Below are 15,539 nucleotides of genomic sequence, written 5' to 3'. Positions count from 1 at the left end.
AAATTTCTGAAAGGGTTTTCTCTACATATATCCGATATATGAATCTGCTATGGTTTCTCCAGAATAGAAAATTCGATGTGCTCGAGGTTATGTGTAGTGTAAGTGTCAGCCAAACAGGAGTATTTTCACTCTAGGTATAGAGGTTAACTAGTTTCTATATAATCCACCAAACATGGGTATCTCTCTTTATGAAATATAGTGTTTTAGGATTCCATTAAATGGCTTAAAATCTTGCATCCATTAGAATTGGTTGTTCCCTGGATTGATTTAAGCATATGAGCTGACCAGTATTCACACAACCGTAGAATTTGTGTATGAGTTCATCAGAGATAGGATCTATTTGTAAATCGTTCTGAGATGATTACCCAATGTTTGTCTATATAAGAATCTACCAAGAAAAATAATTGTGTATAGTATTCTAAGAAAAGAATTCAACATCTGTTTGTATAAGAATCCATCGAACGTAACTTCTGCATGAATATCACTCTGAGAAATGTATCCATCTTCTACCTTTCTAAAGAGTAAGAAATAAGACCCGCGTTGAGGGGTAAATTTTAAAATTCGCCTAATGGGTGAAATGATTATATGGGGATCAAGTGTAGAGTTTTGCGTATAGGTATACATCTAAAGTTTAGGAAAGTGTCTGCCAAAGACTGAAAAGTAATTCGAGTTGAGGAATTCAACAACAAATGTTCAAAGGTAAATTGGTTAAAATTCACTAAATTCATTTGAACTTATAAGTGTTTGATTGTGATGCAGGTTCTGAGGTAAAAGTTGATATGCCAGAAGGGACCCAACCAAGAATGCATCAAGCGGCAGTTCATGTTGCGATACCATGCATATAGAGGGCACCATAATAATATGACGCTTAGGGCTCTACGCCATGAAAAAGTTCGTCTTTAACAAAGTTTTAAGTTGTAACGCCATATATTGCTTTTGAAAATATGATATAATTATTAAACTTTCTTTTTTATTAACCTCTTGTTTAAAGAATAGTAATTAAAGAAATAAGAAGTTTGTTTTAGAATGGTTCTACGCTTGTTGTAAATTTTTTGCTAAGTGTTTAAATTTTGTAACATTCGATATCTGGATCCAGTAATTCGGGTCGGGTATAGAGTGCTACACTTAGGTATTCCACAACCATACATCACATATCTATATTCATATCAACGTAATACTTGTTAACAAATATTGAAGTTAAGATGCACCCCAGGGTATCAAAATTTGTTTAATCAAATAAAAATCATATTTCCTATTATCATTATAATCATATTTCAACAACACATTTACTTAGCATATAATCTCATATTTTTAATCCCTATTAACAGAATCGAACTCAAGGATGTATACTTGGATCAATCCACTAACACACCAGTATACACACCAAAGTGTCGAAGTGCCAATCGAACATAAATGCACAAATCCCACCAACTACACCAGAATACACTCGTACCCCCGAAATATTTAAGCTAGTGATATGTTCTCAACCCCCAAGGTATTAGAGAACTATCACAATATATATACTCATAGAGTCGAAACTCTCACCTATCAAAATGGACCCTATAGCATGCCAACTATACTCGTAACTCTATCCAACAATGTTAATAAGGCATTTTTCCATTATTAATTATCACAACATATGTTTCCATTAAAATAGTTATCAAATAGCACATAGAAAACAAATACATATTTGATTAATATCTCAAGTAGTCACATATTCACATGTTCACTTATCTTACCTCAATCATATCATATAATAAGAAAATATATGTACCTTTCGGTCACATACGATGTATATATATAATGAAATCGAATTATAAAAGCACAAATTGAGAAAAAAGGCTATTCGTCTACAATTTTTGCTTTTTCTTTGTCTCATGAAGACCCTCCTTTGCCTTTAGCTACGTAAATTGAATTTAGTTATGGAAAATTCAATTAGTCATGCAATTTGAACATAAGTCACAACAATATAAGTAGGAATGCATTTATTTCAAATTGTTCCCTCCAATTCCTATGTTTGAAACACTCGTATGTCACGATTTACTCAATTGAAATTAAATTCGACATAATAAATATAGTGTAGAGACCTCATTCTATCATTTTTCATTATTAACCCTCAAATTTTTCATCCCTTACGATTAGGTCCCTAACAACACATAATCAACACTACAGCAAAACAAACTTTTACCGGCATTTTTTTAGGCCTATAGCGGTGTTTTTCTGCGCCGCTAAAACTATTTGCAGCGCTTTCACAAGCGCCGCAAAAAATGCTGCTATAAACATCGCCGCTAAATTTTGCGACGTTTATGTGGAAAATGCCGCTATAGAACATGATCATTAACGGCGCTTTTATCACAAACGCCGCTAAAGAACATGACCTTTAACGGCGCTTTTATCACAAACGCTGCTAAAGAACATGATCTTTAGCAGCGCTTTTATTACAAACGCCGCTAAAATAACATGATCTTTGGCGGCGCTTTGCCCACAAATGCCGCTAAAGATCATTACCTTTAGTGGCGCTTTTATCTCAAACGTCGCTAAAGATCATGTCCTTTAGCGACGTTAACAAAAAACGCCACTAGCTTTTAAAAATCAAACATTATTAATATTAAAAATTAATTAGTATTGAATATATACTTCTAGTCCAAAAGATAGTATTTAATCATATAATAAATTAATATTTTTTAGTCAAAATATTGAAAAATCATGTTAATATTTAAATAAAAAAATTACAAGTTCAAATAGTGCAATGAATTGATTGCAAAAAAAATGCACAAGTTCAAAATGTGCAGTAATAAACTTGAAAATTTATAGACTAAAATGGAAATTAAAAAACCCTTTGAAATTAGACTAAAATATGTTTAAGATATTCACTGTTTACTACATGGGTTTATTGCTTCTATAAACTCCAATTAGACAATGAAACATGGGTGTTTATATATTACAAGAAGCATGAAAAAATAGGAGTCCATCTCCACACCTCAAAAACCAGGGCAAATGCATACCCCAACATTGCCCTCGTATTCAGCATCCATCTCCAGCTGCTTCAGTGTTCGGCGTGCCAAAAGGAGTCCAACACAATAAGTTGTGTTCAAAATGTCATTTAATAAGATAATATCCTCAAACAGAAGAAAAAGATCATCTTAACATCTAGAAAAGTAAATCCCACCTGCTGCATAATTTGTAAGGCCAACTTCAAGTCCATAGCGAGGAAGCTCATGTCCGTAAGCTGTTGCAAGAACTATATCACAAGAAATACATGAACATACCCGTATCCAATACATATACACAAGTCCGAGTATCATAGAACCACAACAAGTGCTAAGTGTAACAACTCGATGATTGCATTTACTTTTTTCTATCTTATAGCATCATACTAAAGCAAGATTAATTGGGGAAACATCTCCATTCTTGAATCCTAATATCAATTCCAATCCAAGGCTTGTATTAAAACGCATTGCGGGGTACAAACAAGTGCATTTCATTCAATTAATTATCTAATCACAATGCACAAATTCTCAATGAATATCAATAACTTAAACCAAATAAAAAGGTCCCAAACTTGGTCTATTATTATGTTCATTAACATCATAAAAAATCATCAATTACATCCTAATAACAATTTCAACTCCAAAGTTGACTAAGGAAGCTTTGTAGGATATGAAAACACAAGTGCATTTCCATTCAAGTAAATTGTTGTGTTGTAATCACAAAGTTCAAATGAAAACCAATGACTTGAACCTATAAAAAATTCAACTTAGTCTATTGTATTCATTAACATCAACATAAAAACATCAATTACTTCCTAATAACAATTCCAACCCCAAAGTTCAATTAAAAAGCATTGCAGGATACACAAATGCAAATGCATTTCCATTCAAGTAATAATAGTGTTTTAATCACAAAGCTCCAAATGAAAACCATGACTTAAACCCATTATAGATTACAAACTTAGTCCATATGCTTATTAACATGAACATTAAAAAAAACAATTCTAAAATAAATAACAGGGAAGTTCCTACTTAAAATGCAAAGATTAAATAGTTACTTATATCCAATTTATAAAACATTATGACATAACAGAGGTGAAGAGCAACCTGTAACCAAGAAAATAAATTATATTTCCTCTACGGTCTATAGAGAACTGACAATCGAAGAACCAAAAGTAATAGACATAATATAAATTATTAACCTGAGAATAGCTGATCTTTTCTCTTCCAGCAACCTGCACAACTCGACCTTTAACCCTACAACCTGCATGTGAATGTTTATAATAAATTAAAGAGTAAAACATCACAAAAGAGGCCAACAAAATTCTCATGCATGAACTTAAGGCAAGCAAATATACATTTTGAGTAAGATGTAGCCTATTATCTATTCAACTTGCCAAACATTAATATAAACCCACAACAACCACTTCAATTTCAGGGCACTTCAATAAAATGACAGCCATTGTTGGCCCACCGACATAACCAGCACCGATGCAACAGATCTTCACCATTTCTGATATCTTACAACATTAAAAAAATCCAATTTCTTTGTAAGATCATGGTATTTTTTTATTAAACATCGGAATTAGCAAATATTTATGTCAGCAGCAATACATTAATTAACTGAGATTTATTTCAAAGTAAAACAAACCCAAGACAAATACTGATGAAACACAGAGAGAAGTCAGACTCAGATCTATGGTTTCCCAAATGAAAAGCAGGACACTAATACACTCTGAGATCCGACAAGTAAACCGACCAAAATACGCAGTCAATCTACAAATTCCTTTTAAAACAATAAACAAGAAGTTTAGTGAACACATTCATGTCAGAGATCTGACCAAAAAAATGATGGAAACAATAAGAGATCCACCAACTAACAAAACCCAAAAACCATAAACAACCAAAAAAGGAGTGACCCAAAAGAACAAAGTTGACAAGTGAAAATCAAAAGCCAAAAGACTAAAAAGGAAGTAAAGTTGAAATTACCTTGGTGGGTTTTGAGTTGTTAGATCAAAGAAAAAGAAACAGAACCTGGGTGAAGAAGAAGAACAATGGGAAAAGGAGAGAAACAGGAAAAAAGGATCTTTGAGGTGAAGAATGAGAAAAGCCACATATACCACTACCAATCTCAAGTAAGGAAAGATAAAGCAATATGAAATTAGTTAATCACATTGAGTCTAGAAATGATAACTGAAACTATGCACTTGTAAGAAATGAGAACTAAAATAATGAAAAATGATAATAAATGAAAAGGACGGCGTTTTGTAATGTTAGGGGTTTGAGGGGGGGAAAATTAGGGATTTTGAAAATTTGGGGATAATATGGTGCAATTTTTTTTAAAGTATTTGCGGCGTCTATTGCTTACCTTTTGCGGTGTTTTTCATAAAAATGCCACAAAAATCATTTCATTTTGAACAAAATGACGTCGTTATGTTATGCTAAAAATCCTTTATTTTATCTGCTAAAAATTATTAGTTAAGTGATTTTATAAAACATTTATTATTACTATTTTTTATAAATTAGATTTTTATAAAAAAAACTAAGTACTTTCAAAATAAATATCGTATATTTTAATAAGAAAACAAATTGGATTTTTATAAATATCGTATATTTGTTATAATTTGGTCCTATCCAAAATAGATAGTTACCTATCCATATCAATCTGTTACTTTTTATTTATTTATTTATCAATGTTTTTTTTAAGTCTAATATTTAAATATATCAAATGGTTTAAATTTCATCATTTAACAAATCTCAAGTAAATCTTAAATTCTAAACCATTTAATATATATAAAGTTTATCTATTATCTCTTAAATAATTTAAACTATAATCATAATTTTAATATATTAAAATTTATATGATCTCTTTTACAATTATATAAGAAATTATTTAATATATAAATTAAAAACACTAATTAAACTAAACCCTAAACCCCTAACCCTTAAATCTTGAACCCCAACCCTTAAACCATAAATCATAAACCCTAAACCTTAAACTCATAATCCCTAAACTCATAATCCATAAACCTTTAAATAGCATCTTTTAAACCTTAAACCCTAAATCATATACTCCAAACCATAAGCCCTAAACTATAATGATAATTAATTCAACATTTTAAAATTAATACTATCTCTTTTACGATTATATAAGAAATTATTTAATATATAAATAATTAATCTAAACCCAAAACCTTAACCTGACCCCTGAATCTTTAAACCCTAAATCCCTAACTTTTAACCCATAACGTCTAACCCCTAACCCATAAACCCATAACCCCTAAACCTTAAATCCCAACCCCTAAACCATAATCCCTAATCCATACTCCCTAAACCTTAAAATAGTAACTCCTAAACCGGCCTTAAATCTTAAATAAATTATATACCGTAAACCCTAAACTATAGTGATAATTAATTCAATATTTTAAAATTAATACTATCTCTTTTACGATTATATAAGAAATTTTTTAATATATAAATTAAAAAACAATCAGTAATCATGTACCCAAAAAACTTTAAAATTATTTTAAATAATAGTACTTTAATTCTTCCATGTGCTTTATTTCAAATTATTTCTACGTGTCATTATTTTTTTCTGAAGATTTTAAATATTCAATTAGAAAAAAATTGAATTTTATTTAATTAATATAAATAAACCAATTAAGATAAAATATTTTAGCGGCGCCTTTTCAAAACGCTGCTAAATCCCCCAGCATTAGCTGCGCTTTCTTAAAAACGCCGCTAAAGTCACCAGCATTAGCGACGCTTTTTTAAAAACGCCGCTAAAGACCCGAAAGGTAAGAAAACGACACCGTTAGGTTTTGGTTTTTTGCGGCTTTTTTACAGAAAACGCTGCTAATGCTCATTTTTAGTGGCGATTTCCGTAAAGCACCGCTAATGCTCGATTTTTACCGGTATTTTTTGTCTAAGCACCGCTAAAAGTGCCGCTAAAAGCCTATTTTTGTGTAGTGCAAGTAATTCAAATTTGATTTAAGCTTAATTCTATACCATCAACATGTCTAACATGATATTCCCATATTAACTAACTAACAACACCCATGCATGACTTTGAATCTTTAACAACCAATTTCTAAAGCTTTCCAACAACGGAAATCTACATTAAAACATATGAATTCATTAATCTAGCATGTGGGTATTATTACTCTAAGATTATAAACTAAATTTCCATAAAATTTCAATTGAAAATTTATACCTTACCTTCAAATTTTAGGATCGGCAATGGAAGAATAAACTAGCGTATTTCTTTCTTTGTTTCTTCTTTGACCGATTGTAGAAGAAAGAAAAGAGAAAAATGTATTCTCTTTCATCCCACGATCACACTAATATATTTAATTTTGATTCACAAAAATATTTATAAAAATCAATGGCTATTAAGCCTTTAACATTATCAGTGGTGGAATCCAACGGTTGATAATATTGTTGGGCACTAATCCTTCATTTATGATGGGATAATTGTTTTTAAGGATCTGTCGATTGGCTTAACAAGGACTTATCTCAAGACTTCAATTATATCTTCTCATTTACTCCACTTATGATTTAGTCCCTATGCTTTATATATATTAACTTAATCCATTTGACCCTAAAATTTCATAATTGGCATGTACTTATTCGATTCTAATTTTCGATTAATTCAATTTAAAAATTAAATTTTCCGACATCGTAAAAAAACACAATCAAAATAATATCTAAAAGATATCCAAAGTGAAACCAATAGTTGTGGAATGACCTAAACACAGTGGTATTTGAGCAAAAGTAAGTTTAAAAACAAGTCGCACATAAATGAAAGGGGAACTTAAAATATTAAAGTTTGGAAAATTTATGAATAGTTTAGGAACAATATATCTAATTTCTTCAAAATATTTACATCACGTTTAATGCATATTATACGGGTTTAAATGAAATATGTAAAAATAATTATTTTGTAAAAGAGAAAATAATAAATATGAATATGAATAATTTGAATAATGAAGAAAAGGAGCCTTGAAAACGACCAAGAATGCGTGTTTTGGGCACTGAAATTCCACATGGAGCCAGAAAGTTTTGGTTGGCAGTTTGATATTGATCCATTTCAAATCAACTTGTTATTTGTCTCTCACCATCAAACTAATTTTAGTCTATGTATTGTAAATTCAACCCATTGTAATTGGAAACATGTCATGTATTGAAAGAAAGATAATGGCCGTTTACTTATGAATGCAAATTGCTCCTTTAATCATAAAATGAGAAGATAACTTATTTTCATACAGGGTTGAAAATCTCCTACTTTCTTTACCTTTATTCCATTTTTTTTTGTGCCCCGGTTTGGGAACTACTTTGGAATATTTAAACTGCATTTTTTATCCTTCAAATATTTTACAACTAACTCTTTATTTTTAAATTTTATTTTCAACGAAAAAAAAATATTATTTCTTTCCTGCTTTAAGTTGTTAAATATTTAAACTTTGAAGTTAACAAATTATCAAACTTTATTTTTTTTTACCTTATTATTAGATTTTATATTTTAGATTGTTATCTCTTTATTGTTTTTTTTTTTAAAAAAATTTAACACTCTTATTTTTATTTTCTATTTTTTTAGGTTACTAGGAGTATTTAATTTTAAACTTGTTTGATATTTATTTTTTGAATTATTAGATATCATTAGATTAAATTTTTAGATTATTATCTGTTTATTTTTAAAAATTTATTTTGTTAGATGAGTAGGAGTCCTTAACTTGTAATTTGGTTAAAATGATTTTGATCAAATAAGCTTGTTTTAAACCACAATATGTTGATATATGATTGATTAACACTTCAATTATGATTTTATGTAAAATATTAGTATTTTTCTATATTTTTAATTTAATTTTGTTATTATATAAATTTAGAAAATATATGTAGAACAAGTCATTTCCTTTCCTTTCCACAATTAACCAAATACAAATCTCTCCCTTCCATTTATAAATTTTAATTATCCAAACAGGAAATAGATATATCTATTTTATGTCCTCTATTATTCTTTTCCATTTCCTCTACACTATGTTTGGATTAATATTTTAACTTAAGCAATGGAGAGTAAAGGACTTTCTTTTAAAATACTTGATTTTCATTTACCTTAATTTGGGGATAAAAGCTAGAGAAAGGAAAGGAAAATGATTTTTGAAGCTATAAATTAATTATTTTTGTCCTCTTCATTTTCTATATAATTTATTTTATAAAAACAATATAATTGTCAAAAAGATCATCCTAATAAACATTTTCCTTTCCTTTCCATTGGTTAATCAAACAAAATTTGTTAAAATTAGTTTACTTTCCTTTCCTTTAATAATTTTAACCATCCAAATAAAATAATAGGTAATTATTTTCTCTCCTTAACCTTCCTTTTTCTTTTTTTTTTCTTTTTTACTTCAATATTGTTAATCCAAACATAAGCTAGGTAGTTGGTACAATTGAATGATCAAATTGTACAATAACAAATTCAATCCAAATAGTAAGAACTGCTATTTGCTCAATTTAGAAATTTTCTTTCGTATTTACAGCTCATTATTTTAGTCTCAGGTGATTAGTACATGTTTGCATACTCATTTACTACATAATTTTTTTTAAAGGCTTAAATGTTAAAAATGCCTTTGTAAACTATCAGAAAAAAAAATCATTTAAGCCCCTAATTGAAGTATTTCTTGGTACAACACCGGTGTCCATTGCACCAATTGAATTAAAGGAGTTGAAAGCACAACTACAAAAATTGTTAGACCAGGATTTTATATTCCCTAACATATCACATTGGGGAGCACCAGTGTTGTTTGTTAAGAACAAGGATGGTTCTTTGAGACTTTGTATTGATTATCGACAACTGAATAAGGTGACCGTAAAGAATAAGTATCCACTACCGATGATTGATGATTTGTTTGATAAGTTAAGATAAGATACAATGTTCTTAAAGATTTATCTTTGATAAAGGTATTACCAGTTAAAGGTGAATGAGTCTCATGTTTCTAAAACAACATTCAGAACACGATATCGACATTATGAGTTTTTGGTTATGCCATTTAGACTCACTAACACACCAACAACTTTCATGTATTTGATGAACCAAATCTTTCAACCGTACTTGGATCAGGTTGTAGTGGTCTTCATTAATGATATCCTCATGTATTCCAAAACTGAAGAAGATTATTATCAAAACTTGAGAATTATGTTACAAGTTCTTATAGACAAAAACTATATGCAAAGTTTTAGCTATTTTTGGCTTCAAGAGGTTGCTTTTTTTGGGCCATATTATAACGACTATGGGATATGAGTTGCTTTGAAAAATATTAAAACCATATTGGAGTGGAAAACACTTAAGAATATTTTAGAAATTCAAACTTTCTTAGGTTTGGTTGGATATTATCATAGGTTCATAAAAGGATTTTCAATTATTGCTTCACCAATGACCAAAATACTTCAAAAAAAATGTCTCATTTGAATCAAATGATAAATGACAAGAGAGTATTAAGAAACTCAAAGAAATTCTTACTGAAGCTCTAATTTTAAACCAACTTGAATTGGGTAAGGACTATGTTATTTATAGTGATGCATCACACAACAATTTCAGTTGTGTTTTGATGCAAGATGAGAAAGTGGTAGTTTATGCCTCGAGATAGTTGAAACAGCATGAAAAGTATCACCCAAAAATGATTTAGAACTAGCTGCTATTGTTTTGGCTTTCAAGATATGTTGACATTATATATATTGGGAGAATGCTACATTTATGCAGACCACAAGAGCCTTAAGTATCTGTTATCTCAAAAGGAACTTAATTTGAAACAACGAAGGTAGATAGAGCTTCTCAAAGATTATGATTTTATTATAGACTACCAACTTAGTAAAGCAAAGATGCATTGAGCAGAAAGCCCTTTACAACTAATAAAAGTATATAGTTAATTGAAATTTCTAATTAGATATTGTTGATTAATGAATAATCTTAATTGTATCTTATTTAACTTGTAGCATAAAAAGCTATGAATGCTCGACTAGAGATGATGAGTGGTGGTGCTTTGTTGGCTGAATTGAGAATTAGACCGACATTACGTAAACAACTAAAAGAGGTTCAATTGAAAGATGATAAATAATGAATACGTGAAAAATAAGTTGATAATGGAGAATCAAAATAATGAGTTAAGTGCTAATGATTGTTTATGTTTCAGATGAAGAGTGTATGTGCCTAGTGTTAATGAGTTGAAGAAAGATATCCTTCGAGGAGCTCCTAGTATTTCTTATGCAATGCACCCTAGAAGTACTAAAATGTATCGTGATCTCAAAGTTCATTATTGGTGGCCAAGGATGAAACAAGACATGACAAAGTTTGTATTGAAGTGTTTGACATGTCAACAGATGAAAGTTAAAACACCAAGTTCTTTCAGGTTTGCTTCATCCTATGGTAATACCTGAATGGAAATGTGGTAAAATTACTATAGATTTTGTGGTAGGGTTGCCACTTACACCAAGAAAGAAGAATTCAATTTGGGTGATAGTTGATAGATTAAGAATTCAATTTGGGTGATAGTTGATAGATTGATAAAGTTTGCTTATTTTTTGTCAGTTTGAAATTTAAACCTTAACTTACTTGTATTGGAAATCATATAAATTTGAATGGAACATGCTAAACATAGAGACATGGAAATAATGACATTAGGTATAATATAAATGATACAAACTTCAACAACAAAGATTTCAGGTTAAACTTAGGAACAAGTTCATCCCTCTGTTATAAAAGCGAGCAATTTAGTCTTACATTTAATTTCAAAGCAAATAGGTAAAACTGTAAATGATAGTAAGATTGAAGTCCTTATCATGTTCTAAGTCAAATTTTTAGACATTCAACATTACAACATTTAAAATTTTATCTTTTTGCTTCAAAATTAAAAATTAAACGTAGAGAGGCTGCACAATTCCTTTTTTTTTTGCAAAATCAGTGAAATACAAAAAGGATTGTTGAGAACAATCCAAACAAGTTCAAACACAGTTTTTTTTAAAAAAAATAAAACAAAACAACCTAGCCAATACTACAAAGTAGACAAAAACACTTCAACAACAGACTTCCCCATTGTACTCTGCTGCAGCAAACAGCAGACCATCCCAGCATCAATCACTCTACTTCAGCAGCAAAACACCAAGCAGCTTTAAAGAAGTTTTTCCTTGACATGCCAGCTGTCGAAACCGTTTTTTGAAAACAAAAATTTTAGTTATCGACTTTAAAGATAAAACTGGAGTCGCCACCGATCTTTTATTAAGGTGTGATTGGCTCACCTTAAAAATTATTTTGGTCTACGAATTTTGAAGAAACGAGTTCAGGAGTCAGTTACGCACGAGGAAGGGTTAGCACCCTCGTAACGCCCAAAATCGGTACCATATTGACCATTTAATGTCTTAGTGTCGAAGGTTAAAAAGATTTTGAAATCAACTCAAATGATGAAATTTGAAAAAGGATAATCAATTGTTCAAGTCATGTAAAGAAATCGAGTCCCAATACGTTAGGGTACAATTCCTCAAAATCCCCGAACTTTGAATATCACTTTTATTTTATGTGAAAATCTTCATTTTGAGAAGGTAACATGCCACACCCAATACGTTAGGACACAACAAGTTAAGTTTCCAAAAATGATTTTTATACTCATGCATTTTGAATAAAGAATATCCTCGGCCATTTAAGATCATCAAAGAAAATCAGAACCCAATACGTTAGGGCTCAATTTTCCTTGAAAATCCCAAACTTTGAATATCACTTTTATTTTATGTGAAAATCTTCATTTTGAGAAGGTAACATGCCACACCCAATACGTTAGGACACAACAAGTTAAGTTCCCAAAAATGATTTTTATACTCATGCATTTTGAATAAAGAATATCCTCGGCCATTTAAGATCATCAAAGAAAATCAGAACCCAATACGTTAGGGCTCAATTTTCCTTGAAAATCTCAAACTTTGAATATTGCTTTTATTCAAAAAACTTTGTCAAGAGAAAATGATTTTGATGTTTTGACAAAACCAAATATATTTTCCCTTTTTTTTCAAAAAAAATGATAAAAAGTTAATAAACCTCATAAAACAAATACTTTAACGTCAGCTAAATATATATATTTACAACATATGTATATGTACATAAATAAGTACAACATGTAAGTAAATTTGGAAATACGTGTATGCATATTAAAACACATACAGTATACTTATAAAAAAATGAAATATGTAAAACTTATAATAACTTCTAAGAAAATATGCATGTTTATTTTACAAAGAAAATACATGTATGTGTACACATGAAAATTCTGAAAGTAAGATAAAAATATAAAAATATGTATTTGTGTATATATTTAAAAATAATAGAAATGTATAAAGCATATATATATAATATTAAGTATATAAAAGTTAAAAAAATGTATGTATATGTATATATATTCACAAAATAAAAAAATACAAAATTGAAACTAAAATATAAAAGTATATATATATATAAAAGTTAGGAAAATGAAATATAAAGCATATGTATAAAAATATATGTACGAATAAACGGGTAGTATATATATAAGAATGCATATATATATTATATATATATAAAAACAATGCGTGAAGACTATAAGAAAAAATGCATATGTATATACATTATATAAAAATTATGCATGTGAACGAATATAGAGATAATAATTTGTAATAATGATAATATATATAATATAATAATGATAATAATAGTAAAAAAAAACGAATTAAAAAAACGGAAATTAACAAAACGAAGGACTAATTTGCAATGCTTGCGTTAAATGAGGGGGCTAAAATAGAAATAATCCGCCTTCCTAAAACGCTGCGCAGCAATGGGGATTAATTTGAAACAAAAATAAAATGTGCAGTAAAATTTGAAAGAAATAAAAAAACAGTTTAAAAACACCATAAAATCAGAAGGACTAATTGCAGAAATAGTCCATTGAAAATAAAAAGGCGGATGGTATAGGCAAAACGGCACCGTTTTCGTTTCTTCTTTAAGTTAGCCAAAACCTTTAAAAAAATTCTGCTTGTTTTTTTTGTGTTAAAGAACAGTGGTCTGCTAGGGGTTTTTTTAACCCCCTCCCTCCTTGCGCCGCCGTTCGAGCCTAGTGCCCCATGCCCCGATTTCATCGGAGAAGACACCGGCTCGACAACTCCGGCGACCAGGTAAGTCTTTTCCTTTCTTTATTTTAAATGAAAAATAAAATAAAATAAAATAACTAAAAGAGAAAAAAGAAAACAAAACGAAACTAGGAATAAAAAAAATCCAAAAAAACCACCTTTTGTATTCGGAAATCAATAAGTAAATCTCTATTTTCTCTCTATTTTTCGTATCTAAACATTAATCCCCCTCCTTTTTACAGATTCGATAACGGCTTTAAATAGCTGAAAATGGGAAAAAAATGAACCCAAATCCAAAGAAATCTCCTATTTTTCATTGGCATATTGTTGTTTTTGTTTCATTTTTTTTGCTGTTTTGTTTTGCGTTTGTTGCTGCAGGTATTGCTAGCGCATGGAGCGGCGCACGTTGGGGAGGGTCATGGCGCGAGATTCGCGGTGGTGTGCGAGGGTGAGCTGCGGCAGTGCTGAAGCAAATAGGCTCTTAGGGTTTCTGTTATTTTGTTTTTTGTTTCGGCCAGGTTTAGTGGGTTGGGCGTGTTTGGGGCTATTTATTTTCTTGGGCCTGGGCATATTTGGGCTTGTACAGCTGCCCCTCTTTGCTCGTTATCGTGTAACGGGAACAGAGCAAAGACTGAAAAGCCCAATTGTGCCCGGTCTTACTAAGCTTTAACTTCTTCAATGCTTCATTTCTCCAGGTAGCATCATTCCTTCCTACTGCATCTTCAGAGGTATAGGAACCCGTGCTTCGATCACTTCACTGCAACGTCAGGGAGATAGGATTCGTACGTTGTAACTTTTCAAAAGAACAAAATTTGCTATATTTAATCTGCTCCACTGCAACTTCAAGGAGATAAGATCTGCAATCTTTAATCTATTCCACTGCTGCCTAGGAAAGTAGAATTACTGGCTTCAATGTACTCCACTGTAACCACAGGGAGGTAAAATTCACCATCTTTGATCTGCCCCACTACTGCTTAGGGAGACAAGATCTGAAATCTTTAATCTATTCCACTGCTGCCCAAGGAAGTAGAATTACTGGCTTCAATGTACTCCACTGCAACCTCAGGGAGGTAAAATCCGCCATCCTTGATCTGCTCCACTACTGCTTAGGGAGGTAATATCTGAAATCTTCAATCTATTCCATTGCTGCCCAGGGAGATAGAATTACTAGCTTCAATGTACTCCACTGTAACCTCAGGGAGGTAAAATCTGTCATCTTTGATCTGCTCCACTACTGCTTAGGGAGGAAAGATCTGAAATCTATTCCACTGCTACTTAGGGAAGTAGAATTGCTGGCTTCATTGTACTCCACTGTAACCACAGGGAGGTAAAATCTGCCACATTCGATCTGCTCCACTACTGCTTAGGGAGGCAAGATCTGAAATCTTCAATCTATTCTACTGCTGCCTA

At 30.6% G+C, this 15,539-nt stretch overlaps 1 long non-coding RNA gene across 3 annotated transcripts; it reads right to left on the bottom strand.

Moving 5' to 3' along the window:
* Positions 1-2,821: 2,821 nt before the first annotated feature.
* On the bottom strand, positions 2,822-5,284 carry LOC107901880 (uncharacterized). 3 transcript variants are annotated; one of them, XR_001685481.2, is made up of 4 exons: positions 4,980-5,284; positions 4,193-4,254; positions 3,170-3,229; positions 2,822-3,044 (listed from the first exon to the last, which is right to left on the bottom strand). It is a non-coding gene; the product is annotated as an uncharacterized lncRNA (long non-coding RNA). The 3 variants fall into 3 exon arrangements; XR_001685482.2 differs by having other exon boundaries at positions 2,822-3,041; XR_001685480.2 differs by having other exon boundaries at positions 2,822-3,229.
* Between the last annotated feature and the right edge of the window lie 10,255 nt (positions 5,285-15,539).

This window comes from Gossypium hirsutum, chromosome D06 (genome assembly GCF_007990345.1).
Source record: "Gossypium hirsutum isolate 1008001.06 chromosome D06, Gossypium_hirsutum_v2.1, whole genome shotgun sequence".
Classification (NCBI taxonomy): Eukaryota; Viridiplantae; Streptophyta; class Magnoliopsida; order Malvales; family Malvaceae; genus Gossypium; species Gossypium hirsutum.
Note: the sequence above shows the minus strand (reverse complement) of the source record. Positions and strands in the feature narration are given on the sequence as shown.